This window comes from Bombus affinis, chromosome 18 (assembly GCF_024516045.1).
Source record: "Bombus affinis isolate iyBomAffi1 chromosome 18, iyBomAffi1.2, whole genome shotgun sequence".
Lineage (NCBI taxonomy): Eukaryota > Metazoa > Arthropoda > Insecta > Hymenoptera > Apidae > Bombus > Bombus affinis.
In genome coordinates this window covers 2,294,792-2,313,451 of record NC_066361.1, presented here as the reverse complement: position 1 = coordinate 2,313,451, position 18,660 = coordinate 2,294,792, and positions in this window count along the sequence as shown.

The window sequence follows — 18,660 nt, the reverse complement described above, 5'->3', positions numbered from 1 at the left end:
GTTATATAGTATTACCATATAAAGTATAACGTTATATACTATTACGCTATAACGTATAACGTTATATAGTATAACCATATGGCGTATAACGTTATATACTATTATGCAATGACGTATAACGATATATAGTATTACCATATAACCCATAACGTTATATAATATTACCATATAACGTATAACGTTATATAGTGCTACGTTATAGCGTATAACGTTATATAGCCTTACCATATATCGTACAATGCTATATAGTGTTACGATGTAACGTATAACGATATATACTATTACGTAATAACGTATATCGTTATATAGTATTACCATATAACGTATAACGTTGTATATTCTTACGTTATAACGTATAACGTCATACAGTATTACCATATAACGTAAAACGTTATATGGTGTTACATTATAACGAATATCGATATATAGTATTACCATATAACGTATAACGTTATATACTATTACGCAATAACGTATGGCGTTATATAGTATTACCATATAACGTATAACGATATATAATATTACGTAGTAACATATAACGTTATATAGAATTACCATATAACGTATAACGATGTATACTATTACGTAATAACGTGTATAGTTATATAGCATTACTATATAACGTATAACGTTATATAGTGTTACGTTACAAAGTATAACGTTATATAGTATTACCATATGGCGTATAACGTTATATACTATTACGCAATAACGTATAACGTTATATACTATTACGCAATAGCGTATAACGTTATATACTATTACGCAATAACGTATAACGATATATAGTATTACCATATAACGTAAAACAATAGAATAGAAACAAAATAGAAACAAAAATAGAAACAAAAAATAGAAACAAAAATAAACACAAGAATAAAAACAAAAATAGAAACAAAAAATAGAAACAAAAATAGACACAAAAACAGAAACAAAAATAGAAACAAAGAAATAGAAACAAGAATAGAAACAAAAATAGACACAAAAAAATAGAAACAAAAATAGAAACAAAAAATAGAAACAAAAATAGAAACAAAGAAATAGAAACAAATATAGAAACAAAAATAGACATAAAAATAGAAACAAAAATAGAAACAAAAATAGAAACAAAAAAAATAGAAACAAAAATAGAAACAAAAAATAGAAACAAAAATAGAAACAAAAATAGACATAAAAATAGAAACGAAAATAGAAACAAAAATAGAAACAAAAAATAGAAACAAAAAATAGAAACAAAAATAGAAACAAAAATAGAAACAAAAATAGAAGCAAAAATAGAAACAAAAATAGACACAAAAATAGAAACAAAAATAGAAACAAAAATAGAAACAAAAATAGAAACGAAAATAGAAACAAAAATAGAAACAAAAAAATAGACACAAAAATAGAAACAAAAATAGAATCAAAAAAATAGACACAAAAATAGAAACAAAAATAGAAACAAAAATAGAAACAAAAATAGAAACAAAAATAGACACAAGGATAGAAACAAAATAGAAACAAAAATAGACACAAAAATAGAAACAAAAATAGTAACAAAAATAGAAACTAAAATAGAAACAAAAATAGACACAAAAATAGAAACAAATATAGAAACAAAAATAGAAACAAAAAATAGAAACAAAAATAGAAACTAAAATAGAAACAAAAATAGGCACAAAATAGAAACAAAAATAGAAACAAAAATAGGCACAAAAATAGAAACAAAAATAGACACAAACGTTATATAGCACTATATATAGTATAACGTTATACAGTATAACGTTATATAGCATTACCATATAACGTATAACGTTATATAGTATTACCGTATAACGTACAACGTTATATAGTGTTACGATATAACGTATAACGTTATATATTGTTACGTTATAACGTACAATGCTACATAGTGTCACGATATAACGAATAAGGATATATACTATTACGTAATATCGTATATCGTTATATAGTATTACCATCTAACGTATAACATTGTATAGAGTTACGTTATAACGTATAACGTTATATAGTATTACCATATAACGTACAACGCTATATAGTGTTACGATATAACGTATAACGATATATACTATTACGTAATAACGTATATCGTTATATAGTATTACCATATAACGTATAACGTTATATAGTATTACGCTATAACGTATAACGTTATATAGTATTACGCTATAACGTATAACGTTATATAGTATTTCTATATAACGTATAACGATATATAATATTACGAAGTAACTTATAACGATATATAGAATTACCATATAACGTATAACGTTATATAGTGTTACGTTATAATGTACAGCGTTATGTATTGTTAAGTTATAACGTATAACGTTATATAGTATTTCCCTATAACGTATAACGATATATACAATACGTAATAACATATAACGTTATACAGAATTACCATATAACGTATAACGTTATATAGTATTAACATATAACGTACAACGTTATATAGTATAACGCTATAACGTATAACGTTATATAGTATTAGCATATAACGTACAACGTTATATAGCATTACGCTATAACGTATAACGTTATATAGTATTACCATATAACGTATAACGTAATATAGTGTTACGTTATAACGTATAACGTTATATAGCATTACCATATAACGTAAAACGATATATACTATTACGTAATATCGTATAACGTTATATACTATTACGCAATAACGTATAACGTTATATACTATTACGCAATAACGTATAACGATATATAGTATTACCATATAACGTAAAACAATAGAATAGAAACAAAATAGAAACAAAAATAGAAACAAAAAATAGAAACAAAAATAGACACAAGAATAAAACCAAAAATAGAAACACAAGTAGAAGCAAAAGTAGAAACAAAATACAGAAACAAAAAATAGACACAAAAATAGAAACAAAAATAGGCACAAAAACAGAAACAAAAATAGACACAAAAATAGAAACAGAAATAGAAACAAAGTAATAGAAACAAAAAAATAGAAACAAAAATAGAAACAAAAAATAGAAACAAAAATAGAAACAAAGAAATAGAAACAAAAATAGAAACAAAAATAGACATAAAAATAGAAACAAAAATAGAAACAAAAATAGAAACATAAAATAGAAACAAAAAATAGAAACAAAAATAGAAACAAAAATGGAAACAAAAATTGACACAAAAATAGAATCAAGAATAGAAACAAAAATGGAAACAAAAATAGAAGCAAAAATAGACACAAAAATAGAAACAAAAATAGAAACAAAAATAGAAACAAAAATACAAACAAAAATAGACACAAGAATAAAAACAAAAATAGAAACACAAGTAGAAACAAAAGTAGAAACAAAAAACAGAAACAAAAAATAGACACAAAAATAGAAACAGAAATAGGCACAAAAATAGAAACAAAAATAGACACAAAAAAAGAAACAGAAATAGAAACAAAGTAATAGAAACAAAAAAATAGAAACAAAAATAGAAACAAAAAATAGAAACAAAAATAGAAACAAAGAAATAGAAACAAAAATAGAAACAAAAATAGACATAAAAATGGAAACAAAAATAGAAACAAAAATAGAAACAAAAAATAGAAACAAAAAATAGAAACAAAAATCGAAACAAAAATAGAAACAAAAATTGACACAAGAATAGAATCAAGAATAGAAACAAAAATAGAAACAAAAATAGAAACAAAAATAGAAACAAAAATAGCAACAAAAATAGGCACAAAAATAGAAACAAAAATAGACACAAACGTTATATAGCATTATATATAGTATAACGTTATGTAGTATAACGTTATATAGCATTACCATATAACGTATTAAGTTATATAGTATTACCGTATAACCTACAACGTTATATAGTGTTACGATATAACGTATAACGTTATATATTGTTACGTTATAACATACAATGCTCTATAGTGTCACGATATAACGTATAACGATATATACTATTACGTAATAACGTATATCGTTATATAGTATTACCATATAACGTATAACATTATATAGAGTTACGTTTATAACGTATAACGTTATATAGTATTACCATATAACGTACAACGCTATATAGTGTTACGATATAACGTATAACGATATATACTCTTACGTAATAACGTATATCGTTATATAGTATTACCTTATAACGTATATCGTTATATAGTATTACCTTATAACGTATAACGTTATATATTATTACGCTATAACGTATAACGATATATACTATTACGTAATAACGTATATCGTTGTATAGCATTACCATATAACGTATAACGTTGTATATTCGTACGCTATAACGTATAACGTTATATAGTATTACCATATAACGTATAACGTTATATACTATAACGCGATAACGTACAACGATATATAGTATTACCATATAACCCATATCGTTTTATACTATTACGCTATAACGTATAACGATATATAATAATACGCAATAACGTATAACGTTACATAGTATTACCATATGGCGTATAACGTTATATACTATTACGCAATGACGTATAACGATATATAGTATTAGCATATAACCCATAACGTTATATAATATTACCATATAACGTATAACGTTATATAGTGTTACGTTATAACGTATAACGTTATATAGTCTTACCATATATCGTACAATGCTATATAGTGTTACGATATAACGTATAACGATATATACTGTTACGCAATAACGTATAACGTTATATAGTATTAGCATATAACGTACAACGTTATATAGTGTTACGATATAACGTATAAAGATATATACTAATACGTAATAACGTATATCGTTATATATTATCACCATATAAAGTGTAACGTTATATACTATTACGCAATAACGTATAGCGTTATATAGTATTACCTTATAACGTATAACGTTATATATTATTACGCTATAACGTATAACGATATATACTATTACGTAATAACGTATATCGTTGTATAGTATTACCATATAACGTATAACGTTGTATATTCGTACGCTATAACGTATAACGTTATATAGTATTACCATATAACGTATAACGTTATATACTATAACGCGATAACGTATAACGATATATAGTATTACCATATAACCCATATCGTTATATACTATTACGCTATAACGTATAACGATATATAATAATACGCAATAACGTATAACGTTATATACTATTACGCGATAACGTATAGCGTTATATAATATTACCATATAACGTATAACGATATATACTATTACGTAATAATGTATATCGTTACATAGTATTACCATATAACCTATAACGTTACATAGTATTACCATATAACCTATAACGTTATATAGTATTACCATATAATGTATAACGCTATATAGTGTTACGTTATAACGTATAACGTTATATAGTCTTACCATATATCGTACAATGCTATATAGTGTTACGATATAACGTATAACGATATATACTATTACGCAATAACGTATAACGTTATGTAGCATTACCATATAACGTATAACGTTATATAGTGTTACGTTACAACGTATAACGTTATATAGTATTACCATATAACGTACATCGTTATATAGTGTTACGATATAACGTATAACGATATATACTTTTACGTAATAACGTATATCGTTATATAGTATTACCATATAACGTATAACGTTATATAGTATTACGCTATAACGTATAACATAATATAGCATTGCCATATAACGTAAAACGATATATACTATTACGTAATAACGTATATCGTTATACAGTATTACCTTACAACGTATATCGTTATATAGTATTACCTTATAACGTATAACGTTATATATTATTACGCTATAACGTGTAACGTTATATAGTATTACCACATAACGGATAACGTTATATACTATTACGTAATATCGTATAACGTTATATAGCATTACCATATATCGTATAACGTTATATAGCATTACCATATAACGTATAACGTACAACGTTATATAGTGTTACGATATAACGTATAACGTTATATATTGTTACATTATAACGTACAATGCTATATAGTGTCACGATATAACGTATAACGATATATACTATTAAGTATTATCGTATATCGTTATATAGTATTACCATATGGCGTATAACGTTATATACTATTACGCAATGACGTATAACGATATATAGTATTACCATATAACCCATAACGTTATATAATATTACCATATAACGTATAACGTTATATAGTGTTACGTTATAACGTATAACGTTATATAGTCTTACCATATATCGTACAATGCTATATAGTGTTACGATATAACGTATAACGATATATACTGTTACGCAATAACGTATAACGTTATATAGTATTAGCATATAACGTACAACGTTATATAGTGTTACGATATAACGTATAAAGATATATACTAATACGTAATAACGTATATCGTTATATATTATCACCATATAAAGTGTAACGTTATATACTATTACGCAATAACGTATAGCGTTATATAGTATTACCATATGGCGTATAACGTTATATTCTATTACGCAATAACGTATAGCGTTATATAGTATTACCATATAACGTACAACGCTATATAGTGTTACGATATAACGTATAACGATATATACTATTACGTAATAACGTATAACGTTATATAGTATTTCCATATAACGTACAACGCTGTATAGTGTTACGATATAACGTATAACGATATATACTATTACGTAATAACGTATATCGTCATATAGTATAACCATATAACGTATAACGTTGTATATTCTTACGTTATAACGTATAACGTCATACAGTATTACCATATAACGTAAAACGTTATATAGTGTTACATTATAACGAATATCGATATATAGTATTACCATATAACGTATAACGATATATAATATTACGTAGTAACATATAACGTTATATAGAATTACCATATAACGTATAACGATATATACTATTACGTAATAACGTATATCGTTATATACTATTACGTAATAACGTATATCGTTATATAGTATTACCATATAACGTATAACGTTGTATATTCTTACGTTATAACGTATAGCGTCATACAGTATTACCATATAACGTAAAACGTTATATAGTGTTACATTATAACGAATATCGATATATAGTATTACCATATAACGTATAACGATATATACTGTTACGTAATAACGTATAGCGTTATATAGTGTTACCATATAACGTATAACGATGTATACTATTACGTAATAACGTATATCGTTAAATAGTATTACCATATGGCGTATAACATTATATACTATAACGCGATAACGTATAACGATATATAGTATTACCATATAACCGATATCGTTATATACTATTACGCTATAACGTATAACGATATATACTATTACGTAATAATGTATATCGTTATATAGTATTACCATATAAAGTATAACGTTATATACTATTACGCTATAACGTATAACGTTATATAGTATAACCATATGGCGTATAACGTTATATACTATTATGCAATGACGTATAACGATATATAGTATTACCATATAACCCATAACGTTATATAGTATTACCATATAATGTATAACGCTATATAGTGTTACGTTATAACGTATAACGTTATATAGTCTTACCATATAATGTATAACGCTATATAGTGTTACGTTATAACGTATAACGTTATATAGTCTTACCATATATCGTACAATGCTATATAGTGTTACGATATAACGTATAACGATATATACTATTACGCAATAACGTATAACGTTACATAGTATTACCATATAACGTATAACGTTACATAGTATTACCATATAACCTATAACGTTATATAGTATTACCATATAATGTATAACGCTATATAGTGTTACGTTATAACGTATAACGTTATATAGTCTTACCATATATCGTACAATGCTATATAGTGTTACGATATAACGTATAACGTTATATAGTCTTACCATATATCGTACAATGCTATATAGTGTTACGATATAACGTATAACGATATATACTATTACGCAATAACGTATAACGTTACATAGTATTACCATATAACCTATAACGTTATATAGTATTACCATATAATGTATAACGCTATATAGTGTTACGTTATAACGTATAACGTTATATAGTCTTACCATATATCGTACAATGCTATATAGTGTTACGATATAACGTATAACGATATATACTATTACGCAATAACGTATAACGTTACATAGTATTACCATATAACGTATAACATTATATAGAGTTACGTTATAACGTATAACGTTATATAGTATTACCATATAACGTACAACGCTATATAGTGTTACGATATAACGTATAACGATATATACTATTACGTAATAACGTATATCGTTATATAGTATTACCATATAACGTATAACGTTATATAGTATTACGCTCTAACGTATAACGTTATATAGTATTACGCTATAACGTATAACGTTATATAGTATTACGCTATAACGTATAACGTTATATAGTATTTCTATATAACGTATAACGATATATAATATTACGAAGTAACTTATAACGATATATAGAATTACCATATAACGTATAACGTTATATAGTGTTACGTTATAATGTACAGCGTTATGTATTGTTAAGTTATAACGTATAACGTTATATAGTATTTCCCTATAACGTATAACGATATGTACAATACGTAATAACATATAACGTTATACAGAATTACCATATAACGTATAACGTTATATAGTATTAACATATAACGTACAACGTTATATAGCATTACGCTATAACGTATAACGTTATATAGTATTACCATATAACGTATAACGTAATATAGTGTTACGTTATAACGTATAACGTTATATAGCATTACCATATAACGTAAAACGATATATACTATTACGTAATATCGTATAACGTTATATACTATTACGCAATAACGTATAACGTTATATACTATTACGCAATAACGTATAACGATATATAGTATTACCATATAACGTAAAACAATAGAATAGAAACAAAATAGAAACAAAAATAGAAACAAAAAATAGAAACAAAAATAGACACAAGAATAAAAACAAAAATAGACACACAAGTAGAAGCAAAAGTAGAAACAAAAAACAGAAACAAAAAAGAGACACAAAAATAGAAACAAAAATAGGCACAAAAATAGAAACAAAAATAGACACAAAAATAGAAACAGAAATAGAAACAAAGTAATAGAAACAAAAAAATAGAAACAAAAATAGAAACAAAAAATAGAAACAAAAATAGAAACAAAGAAATAGAAACAAAAATAGAAACAAAAATAGACATAAAAATAGAAACAAAAATAGATACAAAAATAGAAACAAAAATAGAAACAAAAATAGACACAAAAATCGAAACAGAAATAGAAACAAAAAAATAGACACAAAAAATAAACAAAAAAAGGCACAAAAATAGAAACAAAAATAGACACAAACATAGACACCAAAATAGAAACAAAAATAGAAACAAAAATAGAAACAAAAATAGAAACAAAAATAGACACAAAAATAGAAACAAAAATAGAAACAAAAATAGAAACAAAAATAGACACATAACGTATAACGTTATACACTATTACCATATGGCATATAACGTTATATACTATTACGCAATAACGTATAGCGTTATATAGTGTTACGATATAACGTATAACGATATATACTATTACGTATTAACGTATATCGTTATATAGTATTACCATATAACGTATAACGTTGTATATTCTTACGTTATAACGTATGACGTCATACAGTATTACCATATAACGTAAAACGTTATATAGTATTACGCTACAACGTATAACGTTATATAGTGTTAGCATATAACGTACTACGTTATATAGTATTACGCTATAACGTATAACGTTATATAGTATTTCCATATAACGTATAACGAATATATACTATTACTGAACCAAAAATAGAAACAAAGATAGACACAAAAATAGAAACAAAAATAGGCACACAAATAGAAACAAAAGTAGACACAAAAATAGAAACAAAAATAGAAACAAAAAATAGAAACAAAAAATAGAAACAAAAATAGACACAAAAATAGATACAAAAATAGAAACAAAAATAGAAACAAAAAAATAGAAACAAAAATAGACACAAAAATAGATACAAATATAGAAACAAAAATAGAAACAAAAATAGACACAAAAATAGACACAAAAATAGAAACAAAAATAGGCACAAAAATAGAAACAAAAATAGGCACAGAAATAGAAACAAAAATAGACACAAAAATAGAAACAAAAATCGAAACAAAAAATAGAAACAAAAAATAGAAACAAAAATAGACACAAAAATAGAAACAAAAATAGACACAAAAATAGAAACAAAAATAGAAACAAAAATAGAAACCAAAATAGGCACAAAAATAGAATCAAAAATAGACACAAAAATAGAAACAAAAATAGGCACACAAATAGAAACAGAAGTAGACACAAAAATAGAAACAAAAATAGAAACAAAAATAGAAACAAAAATTGACACAAAAATAGATACAAAAATAGAAACAAAAATAGAAACAAAAAAATAGAAACAAAAATAGACACAAAAATAGATACAAATATAGAAACAAAAATAGAAACAAAAATAGACACAAAAATAGAAACAAAAATAGAAACAAAAATAGATACAAAAAAATTGACACAAAAATCGAAACAGAAATAGAAACAAAAAAATAGACACAAAAAATAAACAAAAAAAGGCACAAAAATAGAAACAAAAATAGACACAAACATAGACACCAAAAAAGAAACAAAAATAGAAACAAAAATAGAAACAAAAATAGAAACAAAAATAGACACAAAAATAGAAACAAAAAGAGAAACAAAAATAGACACATAACGTATAACGTTATACAGTATTACCATATGGCGTATAACGTTATATACTATTACGCAATAACGTATAGCGTTATATAGTATTACCATATAACGTATAACGATATATAATATTACGTAATAATGTATATAGTTATATAGTATTACCATATGGCGTATAACGTTATATACTATTACGCAATAACGCATAACGTTACACAGTATTACCATATAACCTATAACGTTATATAGTAATACCATATAACGTATAACGTTGTATGGTATTACGCCATAACATATAACGATATATAGTATTACCATATGGCGTATAACGTTATACACTATCACCCAATAACGTATAACAATATATAGTATTACCATATAACCCATATCGTTATATACTATTACGATATAACGTATAACGATATATAATATTACGCAATAACGTGTATCGTTATATAGTATTACCATATAACATATAACGTTATATAGTGTTTCCATATAACGTATAGCGATATATACTATTACGTAATGACGTATATCGTTATATAGTATTACCATATATCGTATAACATTATATAGAGTTATGTTATAACGTATAACGTTATATAGTATTACCATACAACGTACAACGCTATATAGTGTTACGATATAACGTATAACGATATATACTATTACGTATTAACGTTTATCGTTATATAGTATTACCATATAACGTATAACGTTGTATACTCTTACGTTATAACGTATGACGTCATACAGTATTACCATATAACGTAAAACGTTATGTAGTATTACGCTACAACGTATAACGTTATATAGTGTTAGCATATAACGTACTACGTTATATAGTATTACGCTATAACGTATAACGTTATATAGTATTTCCATATAACGTATAACGAATATATACTATTACTGAACCAAAAATAGAAACAAAAATAGACACAAAAATACAAACAAAAATAGACACAAAAATAGAAACAAAAATAGAAACAAAAATAGACACAAAAATAGAAACAAAAATAGACACAAAAATAGACACAAAAATAGACACAAAAATAGAAACAAAAATAGACACAAAAATAGAAAGAAAAAAATACTCACAAAAATAGAAACAAAAATTGACACAAAAATAGAAACAAAAATAGGCACAAAAATAGAAACAAAAATAGACACAAACATAGAAACAAAAATAGCAACAAAAATAGAAACAAAAAAATAGACACAAAAATAGAAACAAAAGTAGAATCAAAAGTAGGCACAAAAACAGAAACAAAAATAGACACAAAAATAGAAACAAAAATAAAAAAAAAATAGACACATAACGTATAACGTTGTATAGTATTACCATATGGCGTATAACGTTATATACTACTACGCAATAACGTATAACGTTATATAGTATTACCGTATAACGTACAACGTTATATAGTGTTACGATATCACGTATAACGTTATATATTGTTACGTCATAACGTATAACGTTATACAGTATTACCATACAACCTATAACGTTATATAGTAGTACCATATAACGTATAACGTTGTATAGCATTACGCCATAACTTATAACATTATATAGTATTACCATATGGCGTATAACGTTATACAATAACACGCAATAACGTATAACAATATATAGTATTACCATATAACCCATATCGTTATATACTCTTACGCTATAACGTATAACGATATATAATATTACGCAATAACGTATGTCGTTATATAGTATTTCCATATAACGTATAGCGATATATACTATTACGTAATAACGTATATCGTTATATAGTATTACCATATAACGTATAACACTATATAGAGTAACGTTATAACGTATAACGTTATATAGTATTACCATATAACGTACAACGCTATATAGTGTTACGATATAACGTATAACGATATATACTATTACGTAATAACGTATAACGTTATATAGTATTAGCATATAACGTACAACGTTATATAGTATTACGCTATAACGTATAACGTTATATAGTATTACCATATAACGTATAACGTAATATAGTGTTACGTTATAACGTATAACGTTATATAGTATTACCATATAACGTATAACGTTATATAGCGTTACGTTATAACGTATAACGTTATATAGCATTACCATATAACGTAAAACGATATATACTAATACGTAATAACGTATATCGTTATATAGTATTACCTTATAACGTATAACGTTATATATTATTACGCTATAACGTGTAACGTTATATAGTATTACCATATAACGGATAACGTTATATACTATTACGTAATATCGTATAATGTTATATAGCATTACCATATAACGTATAACGTTATATAGTATTACCGTATAACGTACAACGTTATATGGAATTACGCTATATCGTATAACGTTATATAGTATTACCATATAACGAATAACGTAATATAGTGTTACGTTATAACGTGTAACGTTATATAGTATTACCATATAACGTACAACGCTATATAGTGTTACGATATAGCGTATAACGATATATACTATTACGTAATAACGTATATCGTTATATAGTATTACCATATAACGTATAACGTTGTATATTCTTACGTTATAACGTATAACGTCATATAGTATTATATATAACGTAAAACGTTATATAGTGTTACATTATATCCAATATCGATATATAGTATTACCATATAACGTATAACGTTATATACTATTACGTAATATCGTATAACGTTATATAGCATGACCATATGACGTATATCGTTACACAGTATTACCGTATAACGTACAATGTTATATAGTATTACCATATAACGTATAACGTTATATAGTATTTCCATATAACGAATAACGATATATACTATTACTGAAACAAAAATAGAAACAAAAAATAGAAACAAAAAATAGAAACAAAAATAGAAACAAAAATACACACAAAAATAGAAACAAAAATAGAAACAAAAATAGAAACAAAAATGGAAACAAAAAAATGGAAACAAAAATAGACCCAAAAATAGAAACAAATATAGATGCAAAAAATGGAAACAAAAATAGACACAAAAATAGAAGCAAAAATAGAAACAAAAAAATACTCACAAAAATAGAAACAAAAATAGACACAAAAATAGAAACAAAAATAGGCACAAAAATAGAAACAAAAAGAGACACAAAAATAGAAACAAAAATAGAAACAAAAATAGACACATAACGTATAACGTTATATAGTATTACCACATGGCGTATAACGTTATATACTATTACGCAATAACGTATAACGTTATATAGTATTTCCCTATAACGTATAACGATATATACAATACGTAAGAACGTATAACGTTATACAGAATTACCATATAACGTATAACGTTATATAGTATTAGCATATAACGTACAGCGTTATATAGCATTACGCTATAATGTATAACGATATATACTATTACGTATTAACGTATATCGTTATATAGTATTACCATATAACGTATAACGTTGTATATTCTTACGTTATACCGTATGACGTCATACTGTATTACCATATAACGTAAAACGTTATATAGTATTACGCTATAACGTATATCGTTATATAGTATTACGCTATAACGTATAACGTTATATAGTATTTCCATATAACGTATAACTATATATACTATTACGTAGTAACGTATAACGTTATATAGAATTACCATATAACGTATAACGTTATATATTATTACGCTACAACGTGTAACGTTATATAGTATTACCATATAACGGATAACGTTATATAGGGTTATCATATAGCGTACAACGTTATATAGTATTACGCTATAACGTATAACGTTATATAGTATTTCCATATAACGTATAACGATATATACTATTACGTAATTACGTATAACGTTATATAGAATTACCATATAACGTATAACGTTATATAGTGTTACGTTATAACGTACAGCGTTATGTATTGTTAAGTTATAACGATTAATGTTATAGAGCATTTCCATATAACGTACAACGCTATATAGTGTTACGACATCACGTATAACGATATATACTATTACGTAATAACGTATACCGTTATAAAGTATTACCTTATAACGTATAACGTTGTATATTCTTACGTTATAACGTATAACGTCATACAGTATTACCATATAACGTTAAACGTTATATAGTGTTACATTATAACGAATATCGATATATAGTATTACCATATAACGTATAACGTTACATAGTATTACGCTATAACGTATAACGTTATATAGTATTTCCATATAACGTATAACGAATATATACTATTACTGAACCAAAAATAGAAACAAAAATAGACACAAAAATAGAAACAAAAATAGACACAAAAATAGAAACAAAAATAGAAACAAAAGTAGAAACAAAAAAATAGAAACAAAAATAGAATCAAATATAAAAACAAAGAAATAGACACAAAAATAGAAACAAAAATAGAAACAAAAATAGACACAAAAATAGAAACAAAAATATAAACAAAAATGGACACAGAAATAGAAACACAAATAGAAACAAAAAAATAGACACAAAAATAGAAACAAAAATAGACACAAAAATAGAAACAAAAATAGACACAAAAATAGAAACAAAAATAGGCACAAAAATAGAAACAAAAATAGACACAAAAATAGAAACAAAAATAGAAACAAAAAAATACTCACAAAAATAGAAACAAAAATAGACACAAAAATAGAAACAAAAATAGAAACAAAAAATAGAAACAAAAAATAGAAACAAAAATAGACACAAAAATAGATACAAAAATTGAAACAAAAATAGAAACAAAAAAATAGAAACAAAAATAGACACAAAAATAGATACAAATATAGAAACAAAAATAGAAACAAAAATAGACACAAAAATAGAAACAAAAATAGAAACAAAAATAGACACAAAAAAATTGACACAAAAATCGAAACAGAAATAGAAACAAAAAAATAGACACGAAAAATAAACAAAAAAAGGCACAAAAATAGAAACAAAAATAGACACAAACATAGACACCAAAATAGAAACAAAAATAGAAACAAAAATAGAAACAAAAATAGACACAAAAATAGAAACAAAAATAGAAACAAAAATAGACACATAACGTATAACGTTATACAGTATTACCATATGGCATATAACGTTATATACTATTACGCAATAACGTATAGCGTTATATAGTGTTACGATATAACGTATAACGATATATACTATTACGTATTAACGTATATCGTTATATAGTATTACCATATAACGTATAACGTTGTATATTCTTACGTTATAACGTACGACGTCATACAGTATTACCATATAACGTAAAACGTTATATAGTATTACGCTACAACGTATAACGTTATATAGTGTTAGCATATAACGTACTACGTTATATAGTATTACGCTATAACGTATAACGTTATATAGTATTTCCATATAACGTATAACGAATATATACTATTACTGAACCAAAAATAGAAACAAAAATAGACACAAAAATAGAAACAAAAATAGACACAAAAATAGAAACAAAAATAGACACAAAAATAGAAACAAAAATAGAAACAAAAATAGACACAAAAATAGAAACAAAAATAGACACAAACATAGACACCAAAATAGAAACAAAAATAGACACAAAAATAGAAACAAAAATAGAAACAAAAATAGATACAAAAATAGAAACAAAAATAGAAACAAAAATAGACACAAAAATAGAAACAAAAATAGGCACAAAAATAGAGACAAAAATAGAAACAAAAAATAGAAACAGAAATAGACACAAAAATAGAAACAAAAATAGAAACAAAAATAGAAACAAAAATAGAAACAAAAATAGACACAAAAATAGAAACAAAAATAGAAACAAAAATAGACACATAACGTATAACGTTATACAGTATTACCATATGGCGTAAAACGTTATATACTATTACGCAATAACATATAGCGTTATATAGTATTACCATATAACGTATAACGATATATAATATTACGTAATAATGTATATAGTTATATAGTATTACCATATGACGTATAACGTTATATACTATTACGCAATAACGCATAACGTTATACAGTATTGCCATATAACCTATAACGTTATATAGTAATACCATATAACGTATAACGTTGTATGGTATTACGCCATAACATATAACGATATATAGTATTACCATATGGCGTATAACGTTATACACTATCACGCAATAACGTATAACAATATATAGTATTACCATATAACCCATATCGTTATATACTATTACGATATAACGTATAACGATATATAATATTACGCAATAACTTGTATCGTTATATAGTATTATCATATAACATATAACGTTATATAGCGTTTCCATATAACGTATAGCGATATATACTATTACGTATTAACGTATATCGTTATATAGTATTACCATATAACGTATAACGTTGTATATTCTTACGTTATAACGTATGACGTCATACAGTATTACCATATAACGTAAAACGTTATATAGTATTACGCTACAACGTATAACGTTATATAGTGTTAGCATATAACGTACTACGTTATATAGTATTACGCTATAACGTATAACGTTATATAGTATTTCCATATAACGTATAACGAATATATACTATTACTGAACCAAAAATAGAAACAAAAATAGAGACAAAAATAGAAACAAAAATGGACACAAAAATAGAAACAAAAATAGACACAAAAATAGAAACAAAAATAGAAACAAAAATAGACACAAAAATAGAAACAAAAATAGACACAAACATAGACACCAAAATAGAAACAAAAATAGACACAAAAATAGACACAAAAATAGAAACAAAAATAGAAACAAAAATAGATACAAAAATAGAAACAAAAATAGAAACAAAAATAGAAACAAAAATAGACACAAAAATAGAAACAAAAATAGAAACAAAAATAGAAACAAAAATGGAAACAAAAATAGATACAAAAATAGAAACAAAAAATAGAAACAAAAAATAGACACAAAAATAGAAACAAAAATAGAAACAAAAATAGAGACAAAAATAGAAACAAAAATAGAAACAAAAATAGAAACAAAAATAGACACAAGTATAGAAACAAAGATAGAAACAAAAATAGAAACAAAAAAATAGGAAAAAAAATAGAAACAAAAAAATAGACACAAAAATAGAAACAAAAATAGAAACAAAGATAGACACAAAAATGGTAACAAAAATAGAAACAAAAATAGGCACAAAAATAGAAACAAAAATAGAAACAAAAAATAGACACAAAAATAGAAACAGAAATAGAAACAATAATAGACACAAAAATAGAAACAAAAATAGAAACAAAAATAGAAACAAAAATAGACACAAAAATAGAAACAAAAGTAGGCACACAAATAGAAACAAAAGTACACACAAAAATAGAAACAAAAATAGAACCAAAAAATAGAAACAAAAAATAGAAACAAAAATAGACACAAAAATAGATACAAAAATAGAAACAAAAATAGAAACAAAAATAGACACAAAGATAGATACAAATATAGAAACAAAAATAGAAACAAAAATAGACCCAAAAATAGAAACAAAAATAGAAACAAAAATAGACACAAAAATCGAAACAGAAATAGAAACAAAAAAATAGACACAAAAAATAAACAAAAAAAGGCACAAAAATAGAAACAAAAATAGACACAAACATAGACACCAAAATAGAAACAAAAATAGAAACAAAAATAGAAACAAAAATAGAAACAAAAATAGATTCAGAAATAGAAACAAAAATAGAAACAAAAATAGACACATAACGTATAACGTTATACAGTATTACCATATGGCATATAACGTTATATACTATTACGCAATAACGTATAGCGTTATGTAGTGTTACGATATAACGTATAACGATATATACTATTACGTATTAACGTATATCG